The sequence below is a fragment of the Melozone crissalis genome, unplaced genomic scaffold, assembly GCF_028551555.1.
Source record: "Melozone crissalis strain CALT ecotype California unplaced genomic scaffold, PUWL_Pcris_2 ptg000002l_1, whole genome shotgun sequence".
Lineage (NCBI taxonomy): Eukaryota > Metazoa > Chordata > Aves > Passeriformes > Passerellidae > Melozone > Melozone crissalis.
This window is the reverse complement of record NW_026535780.1, coordinates 18,843,553-18,870,704: the sequence shown is the minus strand read 5'-3', so window position 1 is coordinate 18,870,704 and position 27,152 is coordinate 18,843,553. Positions and strand designations below refer to the sequence as shown.

Genomic DNA, 27,152 nt, shown 5'->3' with positions numbered 1-27,152 from the left:
CCGGGCCGGGGTCCCTGCGGGGGCCGAGCCGCTCGCCCGGCCCGGCCGGCCCCGGGAGCCCGCCCCAGCGAGGGCAGGAGCAGGGCCGGCCGTGCCGTGAGGGGCACACGCTCCCTGTTGCATCCTTAGGGCGGGCTCTGGCGACACTTGCGTTGTCTCCATGAAGGAAACTTGCGGTCTGTCAGGACACGTCTGCATCGTCGTCTTGGCTGCCTCCCCGCTCTTCAGCACAGTCACTTTGGGGAAATGTTTCCCAGGAAAGCCACGAGAGCCCGTTCCGAAGATCGGCTATAAGATATAAGGTGTAAGGTGAGGTCCCGGCAGTGCAGGGGTGACGGGCGGCTCTGCGTTCCACACCGCGCTGCGGGCACCGCCAGCAGCTCCGCTCCCCAAAAGCCTCGGGCATGATAATAAGATGATGCTTGGATATAACATATCCCTCAAAGTGTCTCAGCCAGAAGTCAGGGGCTGCAGGGACGTGTAGCGCCGGTGCTCTGCGGGGAAGCAAGCGGGGAGCAGGGGATGGGGCAGGAGCGGGCCCGGCGGGGTCAGGGCAGGGAGGAGCAGGAGGGTCCGGGGTCAGGGAGGGGAAGGCAGCTCTGAGGGGAGATCCCCGAGCTCCTGCACACCCGAGCCAAGGAGGAGTTCTCGCATGGAAATCCTGTAACAGCGGCTGAGACTGTGCTCCCACCACGGGCAGACGGCATTGCCATTTTACATCATATGTTACAAGTGAAGTGAAGTTTTTGTTTTAAAACACTCTCATGGATGAAAAGCCTCGGCCGTGGTGTGACTTGAAAGTTTCTGCTTCTCTCACCTCCCTTTCAACATTTCAGAGGAAAACCTGAGAGATGGAAGAGAGAACTGTCCAATTGGAAAGACAAGGCATTTCACAGGGTGAGCAATTTTTATCTCAATTCATAAAGATGGCTTTAAAAAAGAGATGGAAAGATCATCTCAGGCTATTTTTGCTTTTTAATAATACTGAAAAGCTTTTATTTAATCTGATTTTTTGATGGTAATACGGGAATATATTTTTTTCCAGAGAGAGGAAAGAAGAAGAAGAAATTCCAAAGGTAGTCTCAAGAGCCGTGGGGGTGAGTAGAAATAAGAGCAAGTTTCTTTAGACTTGCTATAGAGTCTTGCTCTATAGACTTCTATAGAGCGGCTTGGTTTTTTTAACTTTCACAGCAACAACATTAATAATTTACATATTTAATTTTTTGACTAATTTCTATCTATAAAAAGACCTTTGATGAAGACCCAGTATCTATCTATAAAAAAAATTCTATCTATAAAAATTCTATATTAAAAAAAATTCTCTATATAAAATAAATTCTATCTATAAAAAAATTTAACTTTTTTTGACTAATTTCTATCTATAAAAAGACCTTTGATGAAGACCCAGTATCTTTCCTTTTTGATTAGCCTTAACATTCACCAAGAATATTTTGTTTGTCTAGAGGAACCTTCCTTCAAAATTGTAAGAAAAAATATTGTGCCATCTTGATATTTTTAGGGTAAAAATGAAAACATAAGAATCAAAAATGTTCCACAGGACTTTTATTACATGAGAAAGTTGTGAGTAGAGTATGTGTGAAACTTACTGATGATAGTTTTTGTACTGCTTTAAAATTACCTGAAGCAATACCTCAATTTTAACACCACAAGCAGAACCAGAGATCTGATTTTACTCAGTTTCATATTTATTCAATGATGTCCCTCTGTCTCTGATCAAGAAGCCATGAGGAGTGGGGAATGCTGCTGTGGTGCCCTGTGATGTGAGAGTACAGGCACTGCCTCACTGGGAGGATAATGGCTTTGTGACCTGCCCAGGTGAGGTTAGCAAAGGTCAGCACTCAGTGACATGCTCCCCTCTGCAGCCCCTGGCCTGTGCTGCTCACCTCCTATTACAAGAAATAAAAGTTGTTCCGTGTGTGTCTGAAGATAAAACCTAAAAGAGCCTGTTTTTTTCTTGCTGTGTGTCAAATCATTAAACTTTTATTTAGAAACCAGGTACTTTACTAGCATCTTTGCTCATGTGAAATGAATTGGTCAGCCAATGTGTAATGATTTTGCCCTTTAATCTGGGAAAAACAAACAAATTAAAGCTGGCAGCAAGAGCTACCTTCCACTTACTGTGCAGTGGACTGTGATGTGCAAGAGCCATCAGCGCTGAGATAGATAAACAGCAAAACTTCCTTTTTACTGAGGAAATGCAAGCTGTCCAAGTGTCTAATTGAGTTACTGAGCCACTCCATGATTCCACTCTCTCTGTGTGTGGCCTCTAACTGACAGGAAAAACACTTTGTAATGCTTATGTCAAAATATAACCTTTCCAGCAGAAGAACAGTACTATTTGCACTTGGCTAAGGGAATGGATCTGCTTTATGGTCTTTTTTCTTTGCTGCAGGAGCTGACTGGTATGTATCCAAAGGGCTGAGTCAGTATTATACAGAGTCCCCCCTCAGCTTTCGAAACCTGTTGTTTTGTCATGGTTTGACCATCTGGTCTGGTGCTCTGTAGGCCAACCCTAAACCAGCCTCTGGTTTGGGTACTCAAATGCTGCCCCTGTCGTTGCTCCCTCATAACTTTTCTTCATCATAAAGTAAAAATAGAGAAAATTCAGATTTAGTATGTTTGTTGCCATGGCTTGTGGGCAGAAACAGAGGAAGCAAAAGGCCACCTTTCTTTTCCTTCCCTTTGTGTCTCACACGTGGACTCATCTGACCCAAGGGAGGATCCTGTATTTCTGCAGCTCAGTGTTCCTAGGAAGGACTCTGATGATGAAAAAGTAAGTCCTCTTCTATAACATATGATAAGCAAGGGTGGATCTACAAAATCTCAGAAGGAATGTTGGTGTGCCTGGAAAACCATTAGGTCAGCCACCTCTACAGGAGGGTGTGGCTAGGTATAGCTCATCAGATGAAAATCACCTCAGGGTTCCCAGCTCTGGGAACCTCATCAGGATCCCTCCTGGGACAAGGCCTGAGTCTGCTCCCATGGCTTTCCTGTCCTCCTCCTTTCCCTCTGGCCCCATGTCCACTTGGTGGTGCAAAGGAAAACCAGACACAGGCAGTGCTGGAGCCACAGGGCAGTTCAATGGCAGGCCAGTGCAGACAACAGGCATGAGCACCAGCAGGTGAGCTTGAATGCAGCATGGATTGGAGCTCTTTCCTAAACCACCAGGAGAATAAATATAATGTAAAGCCATTGTCAGAAACTGATATGTTAGAGGTTAATGACTCAAAACAATCAGCCACTTGTGGAGGCAGCAGTGTGCTTTACTGAGGCAGGGTTTGCACCCCTGGCCAAGGGGAGGAGGGAGGGTAAAGGGGCACGCAGCAGCAACTGTAGCTCATGTTGAGAAAAAGCCTGCTGTGAGACTGGATAGATAAGGCAGATATTTACTCATGAGATCTAAGAAAAAGAATTAAGTAGAGGATCAAAGCATAAGTGTCAGAAGCAAAACAATGTGAAAGCACAGTGTACTTTTATTCTTTATATTTGCAACATTCCCACACACACACAAAAAAAAAAGGTAGAAGAAAACTGCTATTGTTAGTCTGCAGCTAAAATGATTTAATAATGTCCTTGTTCTGGTCAGGACAGGGTTAATTTTTTGCAGTAGCTGGGAGGAGGCATGGCTAGGGCACTGCGGTTATTCTGAACCACCTCATGCCATTGCTGGGGAAAGTGACACTTTTTCAGGGAGAGGGGATTCCTTCATATTGAGAAAACATAGTATTTTCTATTACTGGGGCTTTTTTCCCCCATGTGAGTAGTTTCTTTTCTTATAACCTCTGTCATTAGAATTGTTGCTGTTACTGTTCATTTTCTTATCTCATCTCTCTTTCCAGTAAATTCTTCTTACCTTAACCCATGACCTTTGCCTTTTGTGCTTCCAATTCTCAATGCCAACCCAGTGAATTGGGAAGGGGAAGGGAGGAAGGGCAAAGGGGAATGGGTGTGTGGTTTTGGAGAGCCTTGGAGGGGACAGTAAATTGGAAGTACTGTTTCTAAACCTGACAGATATTAATCCAAACCCAAAGAAGTTCAGTTCACAGTACCTGTCATGCTCAGGTATAAGCAATAGTCCTGAGCAGTCCATCCATCCCTGCTCTGTTCCCCCTAAGAGGGAGAATCATAAGGTTATTTGTATTGCAAAGCTTTAGTCACTCATTGTTCATCAGGCCTGGAAGAACAGTTTCCCACACAGCTGAAGATGGGGAATGAGGTTCCCACAAAGAGCCAATTCCAGTCTTCAGGGTCCTGGTCTTTAAGAGCTCAGAAGGAGCCATTGACTACAGAGTACTTTTAGGAATCTGGTTAATTTATTCAAAGTCTTGAGGCTGGTTGGAGTGTGTAAATAACTACAGTTTCTTCCATGTGTATGTGCCCTCCTGCCAAATGGCAACCTATATGTAACTTATTTTGTTACTGTGGCTGTCACTGAGAAAAATGCCAAAAGCCTTGTGCCTCATTCCTGGGTCAGAAATGAGCACATACACACTGATAACACAGTACAGCAATCTGGGAGAGTGTCTGAGACCTGTGACATGGAGTCCTGGTTTTCACTTTGGCAAAACCTCTGTGCCTGAGCTCTGCTTTAGGTGCCCAAATATTTAACTATGTGTTGGCCATTGTCCTTCCTGTTCAACTGGCTTTAATTACATGAATCCAATTAAAAGATCATGGATCTGATAAGATTATCTCAAACTCATTTCTGTAGCTGGATTTGAGATTTTTTTAAAAGAAAAACTGTATTATTCCAATAGTTTTTTGAACTGAAGAATTTTCTCCCTACCTACCTCCCTACCTTTCCCAGGCCGATCCTCAGATATATATCTCCCATGAAACAGTACCTCATGAGATGATTCCAGCTCTTTTCTTTGCTTTTCAGTTTGAAAATCCTTGTCAGTTGTTGAAATTCTGCTTTCTGAAATGACCTCCTGGCTTACAGCAATTCAGTGATTTCACCTTTTGCAGCCATGCTGACAGCTCAGAACATGCAGGCAAGCCCCTCTCCCCAGCCTGGCAGTGCTCACAGCCTAGTGGAACATCTGCTGCTTCCTACCTCAGGGAAAGCAAAGGGCTCTTCAAGGCCTTTTGGACTGATGTTTTGATCATATTGCTACAACTGTAGATGAGACTCTGTTTTGCTTTCAGTGGATCTTTGGGGGGGAGCTGAATTCTTGCAGAAAGAGCAAACACATCACCATCTATTTTAGAAAAAGTCTCTAGCAATTTTATATTGCCAGAGAATTCAGTGCCAAGTACTGTCTGCTCTCCAGCTGTTATTGTGCTCAGTCCTAGGCTAAGGAGAATAATGCAAATAAATGTAAAAAAAGCAGGAGGGAGAGATGTGATTTTATCTGTTCTTGATTTTAACAATAATTAATAGTTAAATATTTAATATAAGAATTATTAACTGTCTAGTTGAAATAAGGAATCCCTTCTGCTATTTTACAGAACCAAAAGCCTTAATCCAAACAGAGCATAACTTTGGAGACATTTCTATCCAAATGCAACTCTGCATGAGAAACTGAAATAATTTCTGGGTATGAATGTTGAAGTTTCGGCTTGCTTCTCAACATTGTGCTTATTTGGACAAATTCTACTTATAATACTCCCAGAGAATTTCTACTTACAGATGGGATTTGAGATGGAGCATAACAGTAAGTGATTTGGACAGATATATCCCACTACTCCCATTACTCTGGTGCCAGATTTGTGGGCCTGGTTCAATGGCCCAGTGCTAGCCCAACTCAAAGACAAGATTTTAGGATGTGTATTCTCTACCAAAGCCAAAACACAACCATAAAAGGATACAATAAATGACAGGGACATTCTATGTGTTCCACTGAGAGAGGTTTTTTTTTTAACTTTCAGAGACTGATTGTACAAATCACTTGCTTACTAGGATATTCTTTATAAATATTACTCCAGGCATAGCAAGAAGAGTCATAGGCATTTCCTAGTTACTTACATAAGGAAGGCCGTCAAACCAAATAAAAAAAAGTCAATTAAAGTTTCAGATCTTACTTAAAAAAAACCCCACAGGTTTCTGTGAGTCTCCTCACTGTCCAAATCAGAGAACAGTTTAATGTAGCAAATTTTGAAAGACCAGTTTTTAATTTGAATGCTAATCAGGAATTCTGATTTACTACAGAGCTGAATAATAAAGTTATTATTTTTCTTCTCTTTGGATATAGGTTAGATGACTAGAATTAGATATTTCTGGAGTGTATATATATATATATATATATGTATATACACACACATTTCAGGATTTAGATGACTTTATGTTTCAAAAACATTTCAATTATTCTGCCATAAAGGGACCTCCCAAAATCACTGAAATTTGTGAAAATGATTGACAAACATGGCAGCACATAGACAGAAAGTAAGTATTTTTATTGCAGATGTTTCTAGAAATCTTAACCAGGGAATATCAGTCTGTTATGCTGGATGCTTAACAGCTGCAAGACAAATGGCAAAACTCACTGGTGAATAATATCAATCACATAATTTTTGTTTAGAAGACCCATTACAGAGATGTAATGAATCCTCCTCCCTGCATAGTTTTTGATACACGTCTGCTTCTCTTTACCTCAAATAATGTCCTCAGTAGTTAAGGGACAATAAAAGCAAATATCCTGCAGACAGTACTCCTATACTCTCCAGTCCCTGGTGGCACGCCTTCAGAGCAGTGAATCTGAAACCTACAAATCCATGTCACTTACTTTATTGTATCATGGAGTGCATTCCTTGCCTTGTGGTTGTGTCATAAAAAGGCTGTTTTCAAAAGGTCATCTGTATGTGACATCTAATTAGGGATTGTTCTCAAACTCCTTTACTATACAAAAATTGAAAATGGTTGTAAATTGAATTGTCTGTAGGATAGACAGGCTTTGTTGGTATTAAAGAATTTTAATAAAATTAAGCTTAAGAAAACAGATAATCAAAAGCCATTCTATAATGATTGTACTATTTGACTGAAAAGAATCTAAAATCACGAGATTTTGTTAGATCTCAAACAAAACTGATTATCTTGTTCAAAAGTAAATTCTGCTTTCAGTTATTTCAGTCTAAATATATAGGCAGTTGTTTACTGTAATTAAAAGATTTCAACATTGTTGTTGGCTCAGAGAACACTGTCCTTCATGTAAAAATTAGAGTTTTCTCACCAAATTAGGACTTTTTTTTACTCCACTCGATCTCTGAATTGATATTATACTCTATCTTAATTTTTATTTCTAATCTGTTCATGCCGGGCTGTCTCGTGCAGTTCTATATTACTACCGCATCTGTGCCATCTTGTGGTCTGCACAAAGCTTGTAATGATTTTTACTTTGGGAATTAATCAGAAGTGCAACAGCTCGTCCTCAGCCACAGCCAAGGGGGGATGGCTCAAATGGCACCCCTCTAAGCAGAGATCCAATTGCTCTGCTAAGGACAGGATGCTTCACAGACAGACACATGACCAAAACTGTGTTTCAGGTCTGCAGGCTGCTGGTTGGCAGGCACAGAGCAAGGCATGCCAGGATGTCACTGTGGTAATGTCCAGAGCTCTTTTCATCTTCAAATTGTGTTTATTTCCTATCTGGAGTTTCAGTAACTCATAGCAAAAGTATATATAAGATTTTCTATATGATCCTTCATTTTCCAACGCAGAGGATTTATAACCAACCCTCTGCCATTGCAATTCAGCTTCAGCTGTGGATCTGAATGTTGGCTGAAGTTCCTTATTGTGGGCTTGCTGCTCTTCTTGCCAGTCTTTTCCTTCTTTGCTTTAGGAGCAGGAGGGTCCAAAAAGGGCCAGATAGATATGATTACAGTTTCACTTATGACCCCAGAGCTGAGGAATTGCTTGCTCTGATGTAGGACTGGCCTTTTAATCCCAGCATTAGCATACTGCTTTGAGAGCAGTCTCTTCCATTGAGAGATAAGTGGTTCTATTTAACTGCCATGAAATTTGGTATCCCTTTGGCTTCTGTATGTCCAGCTGCAAACAAGAAGTGCCTTTTGACTACTCATGTTTTCTTTTTCCTGCTGCAGGATGGTGATGCTCCAGGTGGCCCTTCCATATTTTTAGTAGCTGCTGTTCTAAAATTGCATATGCTTTTTTTCCCCTTTACTGAGAGACAACCTTGCTTCCTGCTAGTTGTTCTCCTCTCTATTTTCCAGACTAAACATATTCATGGCCACTTTATTTCCATGTCTTGCTGTGTCAGCTAAAAGTCCTTTTCCTTCCCTGAGGTTTGGTCTTGATAGCTTTACAGAGAATAATTGTTTCTTCTTTCAGCTTTGATTCTGCTGAGCTAATTAAGTTAAACTTTTTAATGTTTCTCTCATTAAAAGAAGCAGTTAGCTCCTGCATCATGTCTGCTTCTGTGCACTGGTACTCATTTGCTTCTCTTTTTCAAAGTAAGTGACAAGGCTTTTATGCCACCTTCCAGAAAGGGCTCACCAGGAAAATGTCATTAATATGTCCTGACCTCTTTGCTGAAATTAGTGCAGAATCACAGAATGGGTCAGGTTGGAAAGGACCACAGCTGGTCACCTGGTCCAACCTCCCTGCTCAAGCAGGGCCATCCCAGAGCACATGGCACTGGATTGTGTCCAGATGGTTCTTGGATATCTCCAGTGAGGGAGACTCCACCACATCTCTGGGCAATCTGTTCCAGAAAGGTCACCTGCACAGTATAGAATTTCTTCTTCATACTCAGGTGGAACTTCCTGTGCATCGTTTTTGGCCTGTTGCTTCTTGTGCCCTGGCTTGGCACCACTGAGAATAGCCTGGCTTCATCCTCTTGACACCCTCCCTTTAGATACTGACAGATATTGATGAGGTCCCCTCTCAGTTTTCTCTTCTCAAGGCTGAACAAGCCCAACTCTCTCAGCTTTTCCTCATAAGTGAGGTGCTCCCATCCCCTCATCATCTTCACCCTCTGCTGGACCTGCTCCAGGAGCTCAGACAATATTTTTGTTTCTTTGAAAATAAATCCCTGGTTCATCATCTCTTCAAATGGTCCACTTGCAGTTTGCAATACAAATTTTATTGCAAGTCCAAGGGGCAGGGTCTTACAACATATTTGATGAAAGATCATCACACTATTTTGACTCCATTCCCTAAGGTTCCCTAGATCCTCCTGAATGATATTGCAGCCTTCTGCTTTGTCACCTCATGCCAATATCAATTAAAAGTAACAAAGTAGATAAAAACTCTCTTTCTGTGTTTATTGTTTGTTTCTGCTCAGCACAGGAACTTGCTTTCTTAATGAGTTCGCAGATGACTTGGCAGTGCTGTCAATTGGACTTGAGTCCAGAAGATTTTGTGGTGTTTGTGCAGCCCTGAAAACTCTTCTGAAAGTGTCCGTGCTGAAGGGAAGTGGGAGGCATCCCCTTCCCCGCACTTGCTTGGTACTGAAGCCCTCCCTGGGGCATACATCTGCAGCCCAGGAGAGGATTTGCCCTGGAAGGAGGAAGGGAACTGCCTTGTAACACTGGCTGAGTAATGCAGCTCAGGGTCCAGGGCAGCACTGTGTTCATTTGCTGTGCAGCCCTGGAGCACCTGGCAGGAAAATCCCTCGGGAACATATCGGGTTCAGGGGGAAGTAACAGCATAAGTGCTGGTACAGAAAATGACTAACCCACCCCAAACCCACAAGAGTCTCTACTACTAACCTCCTTCCAGCATACAGAAGATTTTCAACAGAATCAGTTTGTCATCTGTCTTGTTCCAAACTTCATGCATTTTTCATTTTTTTTTGTGAGCTCCTTTACCATTTATCTAGCAGATATGGTCCCAAGTGACAGCACATTAAATGTTTTCCTGGAGTTCAGATAGATGAGATCTGCATTTCCTATTCATATCTCTCAGCACATCAAAGAAGCTTGGTCTGGCGTGATCTACCATTGGTAAACACAAGCTGCCTTTGATGTAATTTTCTATTAACTTCTGTGAGCCAAAATTATAAGAGATGTGCAGTGTTTCTAATCAGAATTCAGAGTTCCCATGAGTCTCATTTTTTATTTTTATTTTTGTTCCCTTCACAGTTGCTTATACATTCATGAGTAGCAATGCAAGTGTAAATAAATATACATATCATGTTCCTGAAAAGTGGGAGATCAACAGCTGAGATTGCTGAACTCCATTAATCTACAGATCAGGTGCAGCACAAGCTACAGCCTTCAGAAATGCTGCTTCTCTGGAGAAGTCAGGACAGGAATAGCTCATGCAAAGGGTCCAGACCTAGAGCTCTCCCCTGCCCAGCTGGGTGGCTTGGGCACAGCCATGGGCTGTCCTCTGGCCATGGGGACATGTGCTCTGCACACCGAGGGCCCTGCTATGGAGTCAGAACAGCATGTGGCTCTAAGGTTTTAATTTTCAGTACCTGACTCTTGTCTTAAGTTTCATGGATCTGCTATTTTTCTCTTCTCATCTGGTGCAATTTTGCTGTAAAAAGCACACAAAATCCTAAAGGTTTTAATGTTTTAGCAAAATGAACCAAGCTGCCGGCACACTCTGGTTTCCCCTTTGAACACAGATCTGCCAGGAGACAAACACTCCTCCTTCATTTTAGATTTTATTTTTTACACTACAGCCTAATACTATATAACCAAAAGCTTTAGGTAATTTTCTCCAGTCTCTCTGAATTAAAGTGCTAGAACAGTATATTTTCAGCAAACATGCCTTCTGATGGCTCTAAACCAGAATTAGCTGAATAGAGTAATAATATTTGAATAATCTTTCCAACTTTCCACATTAAAGTATTTGCTCAGAACTAAAAAATAAATTATCAAAGATGTTTGTAAATAATGATTTGACAGAAGTTTTAAAACATAAAAATGACATTGACAAATATTCTACCTTAACATGTAAAAGGGACAGAAAATATATGTGACTCTTTTTAGAAAACAGAGTTTATATTATTTATATTTTGGAGAATAAACATGATGCTTATATTAATTTTAACTCATTTTGAACTTATCACATTTAGATAAAAATCAAAATTGTCATATGATGAAACAGCATCAAGGTGGTTTTTATAACATTCTTCAATAACATCCTTCCTTGGTTTATTTGTATTGTCATTGCCAGTGAGTTTCTGACATGGAACACTTCAGAAATTCTGAATCTTGCCTAACAAGTCATTAAAACTAGAGATTTAAAGCTGTGCAAAGCTAGTCTCCTATTTCCCTCTGCATGATATTCAGCAATTTTGTCTAGTATTTAGAAAGCTGCAGTGCATGGAAAGAGGTTTACCAGTCACATCTGGCCCCCATCTTTTCTTCTTTCCCTCCATTTTGTATTTCAATTCCTAAAATTCAGAGGGGGTGAACAGGTTAAATGAGAGCAGCAGAAATAAAATGCATGCATGTACAAACTCCATCTGCACAAAGAGCATTGCCCACAGTAAGCCTTTCTCATGGATAAGAATTTGGGAATTAACAAGGGTTAGCAGCATTTGTTGTGTATTTGATTAAACCATGGAAGCTATTAACAGGATGATGCCCAAAGATACCTACTAATGGGCTATCAATTCCTGCAAGCCACAAATTAAAGCAGGGAAAGTGCTTAGAGAGAGAGAGAGAGACATGGGCAGTACTTGCAGAAGCTGGCACGGTCTGTTGAACACTCCTGTCTGCTGAATAGCACTCTGTGTTTAACTGCAGCATCTTTAACAACTCAAAGCTGTTAGCTCTTGATTCTGTTTCTTAAGGTAGAAAGTGATTTATTTTCAGAAGAGATTACAAGGAGGTAGCTTTAATTTTGATGAGTTTGAGATGAAATCCTGTGGTGGATACAATGCATAAAAAATTAAAAATACAGCAGATTCCATAAATTCCCCATTTGTCTTTGATTTGTCAATATGATTATTCTTAGGCAATTCCAGTTTCTTGACTGAGCGAGGATTTAAAGTCTGAAACCTTTGCAGAGAGAATAACATTTATGGAGATGTGTAGCAGATGTAATTTTCCCCTTCTATTATTATTTTTGTAAATATTCACAGGAACCCAGCTGAGGTCTCTTTTATCTCTAAGAGACAAGATCTTCATAGCCCCAGGGTCTTGGTCCAGAGTAGTCTTTCTCTGCAGTTGCCTCTACAGTCACGTTATTCCCATGCCAGCTTCCTTCCCACAAACCTTCTTGCTTTGCACCTTGCAAAGCACTGGATGGTCCGTCCGGGTCCTGGCTATCCTGCCTCCCTGCTCAGCAGACACAAATGGGGAACAGGAGTCTGCCTGTCCTGGGAGGTGGCATGCACTAGAGGAAAATCAGTGCTCAATTTAAGGATAGCTGGTGGATGAGTTATGTAAATTCTCCCTCCCTGATTTGCAGCTCACACTCAAACAGTTTGCACTGCTCTCCTAGCTTCTTGCATGTGGCAATAAAGTGGGTATTTATGACAGAGTCCTTGACTCAGCATAGCCTTAATTAACAGCTAAGATTTACCAGCCTTACTTGCTTGGTGTTGCCAACAACGAGGAACGCAAGGCAGTTAAACAGTAAACAGAAGTATTTATCAGATGGATCTCACTTGAAAAGGAAGCAAGTTATGTGTAAGACATGTCAAAGACACTAAAGCAGCCCTTAGTAAAGGAACATTACCACAGACCCCTGCAGCCTGGGAATAACTCATCAGCCAACTCTGTACTATCTGGAGAAGGGGCAAAAGTACATTTGCAGAAGACCGAGGACCTAGAGAGGCTGTAGCCAGATCTTGTCTCACTGACTTGGTGAGGTTCCTGAGCTGCACAGAGTGTGTGCACCCTCTGCTCCTCCCACATGGGCAGTATTTGCTACACAGAGGACATCTGCCCAGAATGTGCAGGTCTCCTCGTTATAACCCCGGAGCACCTCAGCCCCTGCTGCTTCTCGTGCTGTCCTTTGGGGGAAAGCCACACTGCCTGCAGTGTGCACACTGTCTAATTACACCTCCTTGCCAAAGGTCAGATTTTCATATGTGTGCTCAGTAATAAAAGCGTGCTAATCTCTGGCAAATAAGCCTTGATTCTCGTATTGGTATTTGTTTTACATTTTTTTTTCCGTCCTTCAGAACGTGTGTTGCTTTTAGAATCAACCAAAACCAGCCTGACAAATATTTGTCAGTAGTTACCTCTGACAGTTTCCTACCCACAAATCTTTTGCTTCAGCTCCCTTTGGCCCTGCTGTGTCCTGCCTGTCTTGCAAGCTGAGCATTATTTTTTAGTTCTTTTCTTTGTGTTCGTGAAAATGGGCTTCCAGCTAAAGCAAATCTCCATCCACTTCAATTGTAAAAGCAGGCAGGGAAATTACACAACAGGTCTGCAATGCGACTCCATCCTCCCTCTAATTCCCTCTTAACCTCAAGAGAACCAATTAATTTTTTTACCATGCTTCAAGTACATCCATTCTTTCGAAAGCTTTTTCTTGTTAATTGAGATACTGTCTGTGTATTTTTCAACTTCAGGCCTTACTCCTCCCTCTTAATTTTTTTAGATAAGCTTCTTTTCTTAATCTACCCATTTCACTCTGATCACCTCTTTAAAAGCAGAAGGGCCTCATTTAGCCAGCACTCATATCCAATATGAAAAACTAGATTAAAGCTGGGGTGTGCTGTAGGTTTATAGCACTTATCAGTATAGTTTGATATCAATATTTAACCCTTAGGCAACTTTCCATCTGTAAAATACATTAAGCTGTAATGCCTGTCTTGTAATACACTTTTGTACTGACAGATGGAGTAAGAGACTCATGCCTAGAAACTGTGGTAGTGGTAGTGGTAGTGGTAGTGGTAGTGGTAGTGGTAGTGGTGCAAGAGTCTGTCCAGCATTTGTACAATTGTGTCAGATGAACAGAGTATAGAAAACAAAGGATAAAGTTAAAAAGGTAAGAAATTAAAAAAGGTAAGAAATTTATTTTAATTTCTCCTTTGGGAAATGAAGCTTCATTAAAAACTAAACTACCTGAAAAATGCACTGCTTTTCATGAATTTCTATGATGAAAAGAATTGAAAAGCATTTTAACAATGTCAGTGTGATTAATTTGGATCCTTTTCAGAATAAATTTTTTCATGATTGAAACTGAAACCTCTTTGCTAGGTAATTATCTTAGGGTAATGCATTTCAAATTTCCTGAAACAGCATCTCTTCTAGAAACTGTCTTTTAAGAAACTATAAAAAGTTGATTTTCTTCTCATTCAGAATGAGCACAATTTTCAAGGAGTCAGAACTTCCCTACATATTATAACTGGAGTGATGTTATAACAAAAGTAATTTGAGAGTCTGAGTGGATATGATAGGAAAATTTAGAAATTAATTCCAAGAATTATGAGTTAGTACCTACGTGCTCCCATCACCTCTGCACATGTAAAATTTTGTGGGAAAGGTAGTGCCATGTTTTTTGTTCTGTGTCTTTCCAGAAGAAAAGCTAAGTGCTCTTGATCTCTCCCTTACCTTGCTGATGTCTTAATACTGATTTCAGTGTAGACCTATATTATTGTAAATGCTGATTGAACCTGACTGTGTCACCATGTTTAATGCTGGTGACCTTCAGGCCACCTCACAGAAATGCTGGTGTAAAATGCTAAATATGTACCACTGGAATACATTACTGGGACACACATCAGAGCTAGGTACTTCATTATTAATCTTACAACCCATGAGTCACTGCCATCATGTATATTGCCACCAGTCAAACCTTCTGCACCTGGAAATCTGCTGATTCTGGGAACTTTATTAGCAGGTCATGGGACAGAGTAAAACATTGGCTAGTTCTGCTGCCTATACAGTTTTAACAAATGAGGTTAAAGCTTTGCTTTGTTTCCAAAATAAGCAAATTCAAGCAAGCCTATAGAGAAGAAGGGTGTGATTAGTTGCTGATGATACTTGCACAAATTTCAGTTGTGTTAGCACATCTCCATTTACACTACAGCCACAGGTTTAGACAATTACCTTTTAATTATAAAGATGGTAACTGTTTATTCATTTTCACTATATATCAATTAACAGTAATAATGGGAACTGAGTTCTTATTGGAGATTGTCTCTCTCTTTAACTCAGTGATCCTTTCCTTCTGCTCACTTTACTGAGAATGTAACTCACATGAGGCAACAACAGCATAATGGAGAGTGCTGCCTATGAAATTGTCCCAAGCTAGCCAAATTGTTTGGTAGCTGTAGTGGTTTCAAACTTATAGGTCTAAATGCAAGTTTTTGCTTTAGTTTTGTACTTCAGAAATAGGAATCAGAGGTATCCTTGGTAATTATGAAGTGGGTTTCCCTAATAAACTCTTTCTTCTCTTTTCCTCTTCTTGCTTCCCCCTTCCTTTCCCCAGGTTCCACTGACAAGTCCTTTGTCTACTTAGAAGATACTAGAAGAAGATTAATCTAACTAGTACTCATTAACAGCTCCATCTTTAGTTTGAAGGATGAAAGTGGTTCTTGATTGGGTAAGGAAGTGAGTATGAAGAAAGATCTTTGCATACAGAAGAAAGGGTCTGAGGTTGGAACTGGGATAACCTCTACACCCAGGTACAAAAATGGCTGCATGTGCTGCTTTGGAAAAGTTAGCTTCAAAACTAGAGGGATGGGATTTCAATTCATCAGCAAAACCCCTTGGAGTTAAGTCACTGCATTTTTGAAATACTGAAATTTAGCAGAGGATGAGTTTGGCATCTGTACAAACTTAAAAGAAAAGAACAAAAGAATTTATGCTTCCTTGTTGTACAGACAATTTTGCCATCAAAGCAGGCAAGAGATTTTGATTTCTCTCTTTACTTCCCTTTTGTGTGTATCTTGCAGGAACTAAAGTTTATAGTCTCTCAAACTGTACATCAACGCTGAAAAAAATCCCCATGGATTGGATGGTTTGGCAGAGGTTCTGAAAAAAAACATCAGTGGAAAGGAATTTGATGCACATTTGTTGGCATAGCAGTGGATATGAACAGAATTATGCATAGAAATATCCTCTGTGAGCAGGGAAACAGCATTAAGACACTCTGTTTCCCTCAGGACTTCATACTTAATCAGGGGCAAAATTACAGAAATATTCGTTTTCTCCTTTGCTAAGGTTATGAGCAGGGTGCAACAATCCTCACCTTGTGGCACTCTTGTGAGACATGTTCTTCCCATCATTTCTGACTAAGCAGCTCCTGAATTCTCTCCTGTTTGTGGTCTCAAAATTCTGATCTCTTGTAGGCTTCAGGTGTACTTAGAAATTATAAACACATTATAAATACATGCTGAGTATTCTGAGTATTTCTCAATAGAGAAAAGCCCACTCTCTTGTATTTTTCTCCGTGGCTTCCCTTTCCAATGCCCTCTAGCAGAAAGAATAAACCTTAGTAATTTATTTTTGGCAAGCAGCAAAGGGAACATTCCAAGTGCTGAATAACCTGAACTAATCAGATTATTTTAAGTATAAATGGCAAGAGAATCTAGATAAAACACAAGCACTTCTTTTATTGGATGGCTGCATTTGCACTGCTCTTTCTCTTATGCTCTTTAGCTCTAAGTATTCCTATTGCCTTTTCCTTGAGTCCCTGGGCCTCAAGCTGGCTGTTTAAAGCTATACAGGTTATAAAGAGCTATAATTTTGCTAAATTATATCCACTTAAAGGGGGTAAACTTGCTAAGAAATACCTGGAGATGGGCAAAAGACAGATAGATAGTTTTCATCAAGGTCTCACTCTTGGCCAAAATCTCTCTGGGTAATGCAATTAGAGTTGCTAATTCCTGAGGGTTTCCCAAGAGGGAACCTGGCCTAGTTCAGGAACTGATGGAGCTGCACCCGCAGAGCCAAGTGGGAGGGAGTCTCACCTGCTGCAGTGTGTGCATCCATCCAACTGCCTGCCTGAAACCAGCACAGAGCTGGGCCCATGCAGGGTACTGTAGTCTGTGCAATTTGCACTTCTTTCTCTGGAGTTGTTTGCATTTTCCTTTTCCTGAGCTAAGGGAAATCACAATGGACATATTTTCAGTGGTCTCAGAAGAGACTCCCACTCCCATGTTGCTGGGCAGTGAGAGTTCCATAAAGGATGAGTATTTGACAGGATCCTGGGCTCATATTGTATATCATACAGATAAAACCAACAGTTTATTATAAAGGGCAACGATTAATAATATGCTCTCTAGGAAAATCTGATTGTCATGTTGGTATTCTGAACATGAGACAAGGACAGACAATATACATTATTACGGGGTCATGATGACCCTAAGCAGATTAGTTTCGCTTTGAATCTCTCTTAAAAGATACGTGGCATCTTTAGATTGACTGGCTTGTAACATTTTTAAAGGAGCCTTACTGCATGCTGAAGAGAGCTGCCAAAGAGATGTCCTTCAAATATATCTTTTGATTTTTGTCCAATTGTTAAACAAGTGTTTTTCCAGAAGCTGGCCTGTGTTGGCTGCCTAATAAATGCTCAGGAAGTAAAAAAAAAAGAAGATTTTTCTGTTTTATTTTTAACCTTTCTCATTCCTTAATTAAAATCTTAATAATGATACAGTCCCTTATTTTCTTTAATTTTTTTTTATAATTTTTTTGGTTACCTAGGTTGAAAAGTGATGTCTGAAGTAAGCACCAGGAGTAATCCCTTTGTGGCAGTTCCCCTTTCCTGAAGCTGCATAAGCCGTACAGACTCTCTTGCACATACTAGTTTTGGCCTCCTCTGCACTTGAACAGGACTGTTTCAGTTCTGCAGAAACAGAACTGCTTCAGTTCAGAAGCCTGATGAGATTAATTTCCTTTACAGGGGGTTCTTCTGTCTTAAAGTCATGTTCATTCTTTTAATTTTGAATTGTGCTGCTGCAGAAATATAGGAAATAAAAAATAACCACTGTGGTAGCAACATTACCCGTGCTAGTACAGTGTATGCCTAAGTTTAATTCCAAAAAATCTGAAAATGGAGGATCATGTTTATGTGATAATCTGTATCTTAAAGCAGAGGACTTAATGCTGTAGTGGCCATATATGCCAACAATGAGGAAGAGCCAAAAAATTTACCCATGTCCTGAGTTCCCCTAAAAGCAAAGATGTGTTAGAGACAGGCTGCTTGCCTTCCCTCAGTGTGGTCCTCTCCTCTCCTCTCCTCTCCTCTCCTCTCCTCTCCTCTCCTCTCCTCTCCTCTCCTCTCCTCTCCTCTCCTCTCCTCTCTCTATGGTTTCCTCTTGCTTGAGCTCTGAGAAAGAAGAAATCTCTTAGCTGTGTAGTTTGTCCCCCCAGCTGACCAATTTTCTCTTCTTTTGCCCTCATGCTAAGGGCAGAGATGCTGTTGCAGACACAGTGGAGATCTCTTGCAGATCCCTGTGCTGCATCTGCAAGTATTTGCCACCAGCAGAGCAATTCCATCACTATTCCCCAGGACAGCAGGCACGGCAGACCCTGTGGCCACACTGATCATTTCCCTCCTGTTGTGTTGCTTTGAAATCACAGCTTCCCTCTTCAACTTTGTTTCCAAACCACAGAGATGGTTACAGTCTGTGGGAGGGCAGGAAACATGGGGAAATATTCTGGGGCTTTTTACATGTACTTTGTTCTGAACTAAGTGCTGAGGTGAAGAGGACCAGTTCAGCATCCACTCAAATGTGCTGTACATCCACCACCAGCCACAGGTGACCTACTCCAGACTCATCGTAACAAACTACTTCAAACCAGCTGGTTTTATGTTAACAAAAGGAAATACAGGCTAAATATGTGAATCTACTTTCTTAGGAGTTCTGGGTGAGCTGTGAATCCCACAGCTGTTTCCAGGGGTGGCAAGCACAGCCTTTTCACATTCCCAAAGAAAGGAGAGCTTCCTGTGCTCTGAAAATAACCTCATCAAAATTTTGCACATCAAAGCATATCATAAAGATACTGGGTGCTTTTGTTAAAAAAAAAAAAAAAAATAGAACACTTCTCTTTAAAGCTCCCCTTTTGCTGAAGTTTCTCTCTCCTGTGTGCTTCCTTGGGACTTGTCATTATTTCCCACCATCAATCAATCATACTCCCCAGTGAATCAGCTCATCCACTCATCTTCACCTCCTTGCAATTTCCCAACGAGGTTAGAAACAGCAAATTGCTGTAATGTTAAGTAATAAACCCCAACCTTTTTATGACTTGGCTGTTGCTTATTTTTCTCTAGTGGATACCAATAAAATAGAAAGAGCTCCCTTGAGCAGCACATCTGAGAAGCTGGAAAGCTTTTAAGTGCGACAGGTTAGAAGAGGTCTTCAGAGACAATGTCTGGTACTCTCTAAAATGAACTCCTTGAGGAAATCCTAAATAATTCTGCATAATTAGAAACCTTGTAATTGGATGCAGAAGAGTTACAACTACTTTATCACCTCTGTTGAAGCAGCCTTCTGTTACACTGAAGGCTAAGCAAGCCTGACTGCTTCTGTCTCCTATTCTGCATATGCAAAATCTCTGATGCCAAAGAGGATAATTTCTTCTACAGCTACTGTAATGTCCTATTGAATCAGATCAAGTTTTCAGCTATGTAACTACTTGTGGTATAGAATTTTATTAATCTCCCTCCTCCAGTTTGTTACCTGTTTAGAGAAATAATTCCTAATGATGGGACAATAACCTGAAGAAGAGGCAGGGAGGGGAGACAGGTAACATGGCCCTTAACCTTCTCCTGGTCCATCCTTCTTTAGGCTCCTCCAGCAAGCACATGGATTCAGACACAGTGTGTGAAGCCCCACACACAACACAGTCCCCAGATCTAGATAAGAGTTGATCCAGCCCTGTTTGTGTTTGCTGTCCACAAACATGATGATCATGGTATATGTACTGAGTCAGAAAATATATTGTGAGAAATTTGTAGCAGAGAAATGAGGAAGAAATGTATTCAAATTAAAAATATATTCTGATTAAATATTTTCTGTATGCTATCTGAAAGATACACATTGCAACTAAAGTCTTCTGAGAACATGAAGAACATATATGGGAGTAGTCATCATGGACTTGCCAAAGGAAAATCCTGCCTGAGCAACTCCATTACCTTGAATAGACTCAATTTATAATTTCTGAAATAAAGTAATAACAACAAAGATGGGAAAGGGCTACTTAAACTTAAATAAGTAAAGCGGTATTAAAAAAATCAAGACAATAAAAAAAAATGCTTTGTGGATTCCAAATGTCAGTGCAATTAATTGTTCCTCAATTTGGTGTGTCTCTAAAGGGTAAGTTTACAAAAAGCTTCTTCATATCTCTTGAGAAGTGTCCTGGGTTAAGGTCAGTCCCTACTGGGATTGACTTTATCACAACAAACTAAGTTTATCATCAGTCTTAATTCTGAAGCAATCTTCAAAGGTATTGCCTAAGAAGTGTAATCTGCCTTCTGCCCAGCAAATGGAGGAGTGGAGGAGTAGTGACCAATGAAGTAACATGAGGCATCTGAAGGGCTGAAAGCTTAAAGTGCATGACAACTTTTAAAGAAAGGGGAAACTAGGAAACAATAGGGTGAAATCATAAAGACTAAAGGTGTTACAGAGACCCAAGATACACAATCTTTGCTCTCAACAGAAACTCAACACCTCACATGCAGTTTTCTTGCCAGTTTTCTGATTTCTTTAAAGAACTGCTTCATTAGACTCTTCATGAGATGAAAGAGAGAGAGAGAGAGAGAGAGAGAGAGAGAGAGAGAGAGAGAGAAAGAAAGAAAGAAAGAAAGAAAGAACATAGCTACTGCAAAACAAATCAACCACAAAAACATGAAAACCCCAAATAACTTTTTAATGCTATGGATTCAAATAAGAAAGATGTGATTCTTTTTTACACTTGTCAACCTCTGTTAGCATAATAACCATGTGTAAGTGAGAAAGTAGTTAGTATTTGTAACACAGTTTTCCCTGGAATTAGCCAATTAAATTACATTGCTCATAGTTTAAGTCCATCTGGAAATTAGGCACCACGCAGCCGCTCACTTGAAGTCCCTTCTTTCCCCTCAGCCCAGTGGAATGGGGAGGAGAATCAAAGTAAAGCTTGCAGGTTGCAATAAAAACAGTTTAATAATCAAAACCAAAGTAAAACACAGTAATAGTGGTAAATTATAGTAATCATGACAATAAAAAGGGAAGAACAAATGATGCACAGTACAATTGCTCACCATTCAGTGATGTCAGATCCCCCTTCCTGAACCCTGACTGGTCCCCCCTTCTGTGTAACTCCTCCAGTTCATATACTGGGCATGATGTTCTCTGGTGTGGAATATCCCTTTGGTCAGTTCAAGTCACCTGGCTATGCTCCTTCCCATTTTCTTTTGCATACCTTGTCTCTGGCAGAGCATAGGACAAAAAAACCCCAAAAACCAAAAAATCCCAACCCAACCAACCAAAAAAAAAACCCTCACAAACCAACACTAAACGCCTCCTCCCCCCAAAAAAAACCACCAAACAAACAAACAAACACCCCACCCAACAAACAAACCACAAAATCCCAAACAACAACCCCATTAACTAAATCAAAGTCCTCAATTTAGATAAACATAATTTAGCAAGAACCAAAACTGTGTTATCGACACCATTCTCATTCCAAATCCAAAACACAGCACTGTAACAGCTTCTGAAAAGAAATTAATTCTATCCCAGCTAAAATCAGGACAGTTACCTATATTGAACCAAGTCTTCACAGTTTGGGATCTCTGCACATTGCATGTCAGTGCTCCTCAGGGCAGCACAGGTCCTTAGGGACAGCAGGGGCAGTTTGTCCATGGATTCAGACTGGAGGTAATTTATGCCTCTGTCATTACTGGTGTGCATGTCTATCCTTTGAGGAGATCTTTCTAGATCTAGATGAAGGAAATCCCTAACATCTGATTTTGTGGGGCCAAAAAGGCTTCTCCTGGAATCCAGCAGCTCTCTTCTGGCACCTTAGGTCAAGATATGTGATACAGAAAAAGTCTGTAGCTTCACAGGCACTATATCCTTTTTCTTACAATTGCAAAAAGTCATTGTGGAATGGAAAGGGTCATACAGAGGTGCCATGGTCATGCCAGAGTCTTACTCCAGCCATGTTAATTCCTACAGAGCATATAGGGTGTCAGAGACTATCATCAAAGTCCATATATTGGGTGCACTTGGTTGCTTTCTGTAGTGAAGGATAACATTAGCATCATGCACTGTAACTACTTGCCCAAGTTATTAAGTATCACATAAAGTCAACTCCAAATGATTTTTGTCTTTTTATTTCTAGTCAAATGATTATTTTATGGAAATTTTTGTGCACTGTATAGGGGGTGAGGTAGAATTTACACTTTAAAATGCACGAATTTCATAGCAAAACTTTTCAATAGTTTTGTATGTCTTGATAGATGTGAGACTAATCTGGAAGATCTTGATGCCTAAAGAAGAAAATTAGGAATACTTCACATTAAGGCAAATTTTTTGCTGGAGTGATGTGGAGTTTCATTCAAAATTCATTAAAAATTGTGCATAATAGCTCTTCAATATTTCCTTCGCTCTTAAATGATTCCTCTATTATTTGACAAATATCAGTAACACACATAATGAAGAATTAAACTACATTAAAAAAAATCTTATTCCGTTATCCAGTTTCCAGTAAGGAATAATAAGGTGGTGCTGCTGTAGGGACAGAATGGCATCTCAGCTGGTCCTGGATTAGTACTGGTGCTTGCTGCCCATCTGACAGTAAAGTGATAAAGCAGCAACAGCTGATGAGAGGCATGAAGAAGGTAATTTGAAGAGATGTGCATGCCTGAAGCAACTGGTGTAACTGCTTGATAATACACACCTGCTACTCCATGGCCATAGGCAGAATGCCAGGAAGAAGGCAGAGGAGGAAGGGAAACAGGGCTGAACCTCCCACTGTTATTGACTGGAAACAGAATAAAGGATGATAAGTGTTACCACTGGGACCATACAGAATGACAAAGCTAACAGCTTTCTACACATGGAGCAGTATAAGGTGTTTATATATTAAAAAATGTTTCATGAAGGAACACAAACAACATTGAAAGAGTGATTGCAGAATATGCTGATAAAATTGTGAAAAATAGGAAGAAAATGTTGGGAACTCTTCCTTTTGCACAAACTTACTTTAAAAAATCATCTTTACACCTTTTAAGATTAAAAAAAAAACTACCCACAAAAGTAGAAATATGTATAATAGGAAAAGAAATATCTGTTTTTTATCCCAGTTTTGGTACTAGTTTCCTGTATTTAACCCTTTTATTTGTGATCACAAGAAGTGTGAAGAAAGCAAACATTGTTCAGATGTTTTACAAACTAATTCAATGTTGTAGAAAGCTTTTATTGTGCTCTTTCAATGAAGAAGAAATTCTCTGATCAAGTCAGGACTTCTACAAATGATATCAAGCCCCCCAAGATTTGAGTGGCTCAAGATTTGAATCAAACTTTGCAATTTGTTTTTTGGTTGTTTCCCAGTAGCTCTAGCTGGACAGTTATGATTAAGCAATTGCATTGCGAATGTTGTATGCTTGGCTAATCTTTTGTTTTAAGAAAAAAGGAAGACAATCCCAAGATGAATGGGCTGTCTGGATGAGAGCCACCAGGAGTGAAGTCAGCAGAACTCAGCAGTAACTGGGGGAAAGGCAATTCTGGCTGTGACAGATTGTGACCATTGACTCATTGACCACCTACTTAAAGCAGACCCCAGACTCAACTGGAGGGAAGAACTGCACATGCAGACTAATTAGCATGAGGAGCAAGAGATACAACTAATAGGAATTTGAGTACTAATTAGTAAAATAAATATGTATTCTGTAACCAGTGAGTGCTGATGCCTTTGTTTGTTAAAATGCATAGTCTTGATAATAAGGGAGCCAGCCTTTTTGGGTTATCTCCCTACACTGTGCAAACCAGAATAAAAAACTGAAATACCTCAACTTGGTGTGTGAATTGGGGCTGCATACCAGGGAATGAGGAGCACAACACAATGGTTCACATCAACATTTCTGTTATTGTGGGAGCAATAATGGGGAATGACTCCATTTTGAGGCTAAGAACTTCTTCCTGAGCTTTGATATGCTGCTGATGTGTTTATTTTCTAAAGCAACACCTGGGTTTGCAGACTGTCTGTTTTGCCTGATGACTTGGAAAGCACTCTAGAGCAGATTCATTCAAAGGGACTATATGCTTGATTTACAGTACACATATTTTATAAAGGCAATTTTAAGTGCTTCAAGGGACAGCTGGAGGCAATATATCCAACATAAAATGCTTATACAGTGTTTTGAGAATGGAAAGTACACAAGAGCCAGATAGTTGAAAAAAAATATTGTGCCCAGTGAAAACTGGTAAAATTGAAATTGTTATAATAAAGATTAAGAAGCAATGGTATAGGTGGCTCAAACCTCCAAACAAACACATTCAGAAACAAACTCTAAATCCAGGTAAAGAACTGAAGAAGGAATGAGCTATAGAGCTTATCCATGGAAATTTCTGTATGCCTTCAGGTTTTGTGAATGTCTTTGCCTGAAAATGTCTACCAGTGACATGTCTACCTTTCCTCTGTGTTTAATAATGTTGTATGCAACTATTTACAACATTCCTTTGGAGTTTATGACGACAGTACCATCAAAGAGGGCAGACCAATATATCTACTTACATGACTAACACCTGTGTGCTGCTAAGTCTTTGAAAGATCAAGTTTGGAAACCTCCTTCTGATGTTATCTAATGATATCATTTGAACCAGGTTTACTAAATAACTTCAGTTTAAACACATGCTTTTGGGTATCAATATATGAGCATTTTTAGTCAGTCTCAAAGTCAATAAATAGTTTCAACACATCTAAATATTTTCAACACAGCAATTTTTGTCTCTGTTGAACCCGCTAAGAGGTACCATTTGGAAATATTTGTTTTCAAAAGTCCAAAATACCATGCACCTGGACTCCTACTTGCCTAAGTTGTGTGCCCTATAATAGAGATCTGCTCTCTACACAGGCCTTATATTTAGCAAACACCCTAATCTTAATTACTGTGTGCAAGGCTGTCTCTTCCAGCATCACAGGTTCCTTCTTCCTGTTATGGAAAAGCTGCCCTCGAGTGCAGGAAAGGGTGCACAGAAGTTGCCATGAATGGAACAGGTTTGGGGTCAGAGGGAGCAGGCTCCTTCATGCACAGACCTAGTTCCTCTACCCTGTTTCTCATCCTTCTTCTGTATAACTCCCCTCAAGTATGACTAGAAAGCATTTTTATGTTTACAGCATCTCTCGTGACTGGAGGAGAGGAGGAGCAGGACTAAAAAGAACACACAGCCCTTCTTCATGTGATTCCCTATCAAGACTAACATCCTTTAAGTACTTTCAGCCCTCTCCATCTCATCATTTATTTGTATTGTACGTCTCTCTCCCCAGATGCTTGATACTGAGCACCTCTTACACGTTCCTGTGTGCCCACCAAGCCTGCTGAGGACTACTGAATGCTTCAAAAGAAAGATAGGACACTCCAAGCCTTGGGCAAAATCTTTGCTGCAAATTTAATGGATGGCTGTTATTGCAACTACATTGTGTCTCCAATCTCAGCTGCTGGAGTAGGGGTGCAGACACCAAAGCCAAGAAAAAACAGACAAGAAGTGGAGTTTCCAGTTCAGGAGGTGAGACCATTAAGAAGAGACTTTGCCAAGCCCAGTCATTCTCCTTTAAACTACACTGTAGAGAAGAGCCAGGCTGTCTACTGAACTCTGATTTTGGGGGCTTCTAGTTAAAATGCTCTTTTGCCTGGGGCTAGGGTCATAAGAGTCAGAATGGGAGGCAAATTAGGCTTAAAATCATGTTTTCACCAGTGTTTAATAAAAAATGTGAATGTTCTCTCAGAGGATGTTTGTAACTCATCAGTTAGCCTAGCTTGAAACTATGAATGATAAATAATTTAGTAGATATGCTACAACAAGGATTATAAACATGCAAAGTGATATTAACAGTGTCTGATAAAGGGAAACACTCAGATGAGCTCTGCCTTTGATTTTGGAAGCTGAGATTTTTTTAAATGCTCATGCTTCTACAAAGGCATAAACCCCTGCTATGTTCAATGTCTGCCAGTACCATACTGTGGTTTCTTAAATAAAGAAATAACAACAAAGATGAAGAAGGATTGCTGAAGCTTTGCTCAGTAAAAACCAATTGTAAACCAAGAAAACACAAAGAAATTAATCCATAAGCTTTTTATTTCTTCTGATCTAAGACTGCTGTAACTGATGGCCTGATTTATACCCTCAAACTTATATACATTTGTTTATCCAAGCTACAAACTTGATTGTCTGCTTCAGAGCTGACTTGAAGCTAACCTTAAAGCTGCTTAATAAAGCTTAGTAATAAAACTCAGTCAAATGTTACTGTGTTATTAAAACAGTCTCTGCATCTTGAGTTATCCTTTCATGCTAAATACTTTTACAAAATCATTGAACCAAAAATATTAGGTGAAACTGACCGCCAATCCATAACCTGCTAGGACTGTACCCTTGCTGAGGAAAAAGTGAAAATGCAGGCTACTTTTCTGTGCTTTGCAACTTACTGAAATATACCTTAAAAGCAAATATATGAAAGAGATAGATATATCTTTTACATATGGGATTGCAGATGTATCAAAGGGAATATGATAACTTGTTGAATATCAAACTATATTAAAAGACACAGATGTGTGGGAACTGATGAAAACATGACATTAAGGATGTGCTAGCATTTCCATTTACTTACAGCCCTCCCATTAAAAGTGCCCTGAGCATGGTATATATTTAGCTACAGTTCCTCTTTCAGTCACTTCAAAGTGGAGGAGAATCTGGGTGTAAACAGCCTCAAAAAACGACTTCACCAAGAGAATTTCCTGTTTCTCAGATATGCTTTTCTCACTGCATTTTGTTTCATGATACCCAAAATTCCTTTTGAAAATACACTTTCTAGATCTTAGTGCTCTCAAGAACTGCCTCAAGCATTCTCTTGCATGAAAATGAGGATTCCTAGTTTGTGGTCCTGGTAGAAGTACGTAACTACTTGGCTAACATTTTGAGGTGCATCTAATGATTGCACTATGCAACTAAGGAGGACACAATTAATTTAATACTTGGACTTTTTCCATAGCATGCCATTTCCTAGGGCAACCAATGTTAGTCTAATCCTCAAGAGGAATTTTGCAACTTCCAAACTTCAGGCTATTCTGCATTACACCAATAGCCCCTGACTAAGGCATTTTTTGGGCA

The 27,152-nt window shown here is 40.1% G+C and overlaps 1 long non-coding RNA gene across 2 annotated transcripts; it reads left to right on the top strand.

Annotated features, from left to right (window-relative positions):
* The first annotated feature begins 150 nt into the window (after positions 1-150).
* LOC128945438 (uncharacterized) lies at positions 151-27,152 on the top strand. 2 transcript variants are annotated; one of them, XR_008483876.1, is made up of 4 exons: positions 151-309; positions 837-897; positions 1,046-1,097; positions 25,315-27,152. It is a non-coding gene; the product is annotated as an uncharacterized LOC128945438 (long non-coding RNA). The 2 variants fall into 2 exon arrangements; XR_008483875.1 differs by lacking the exon at positions 151-309 and having other exon boundaries at positions 752-897.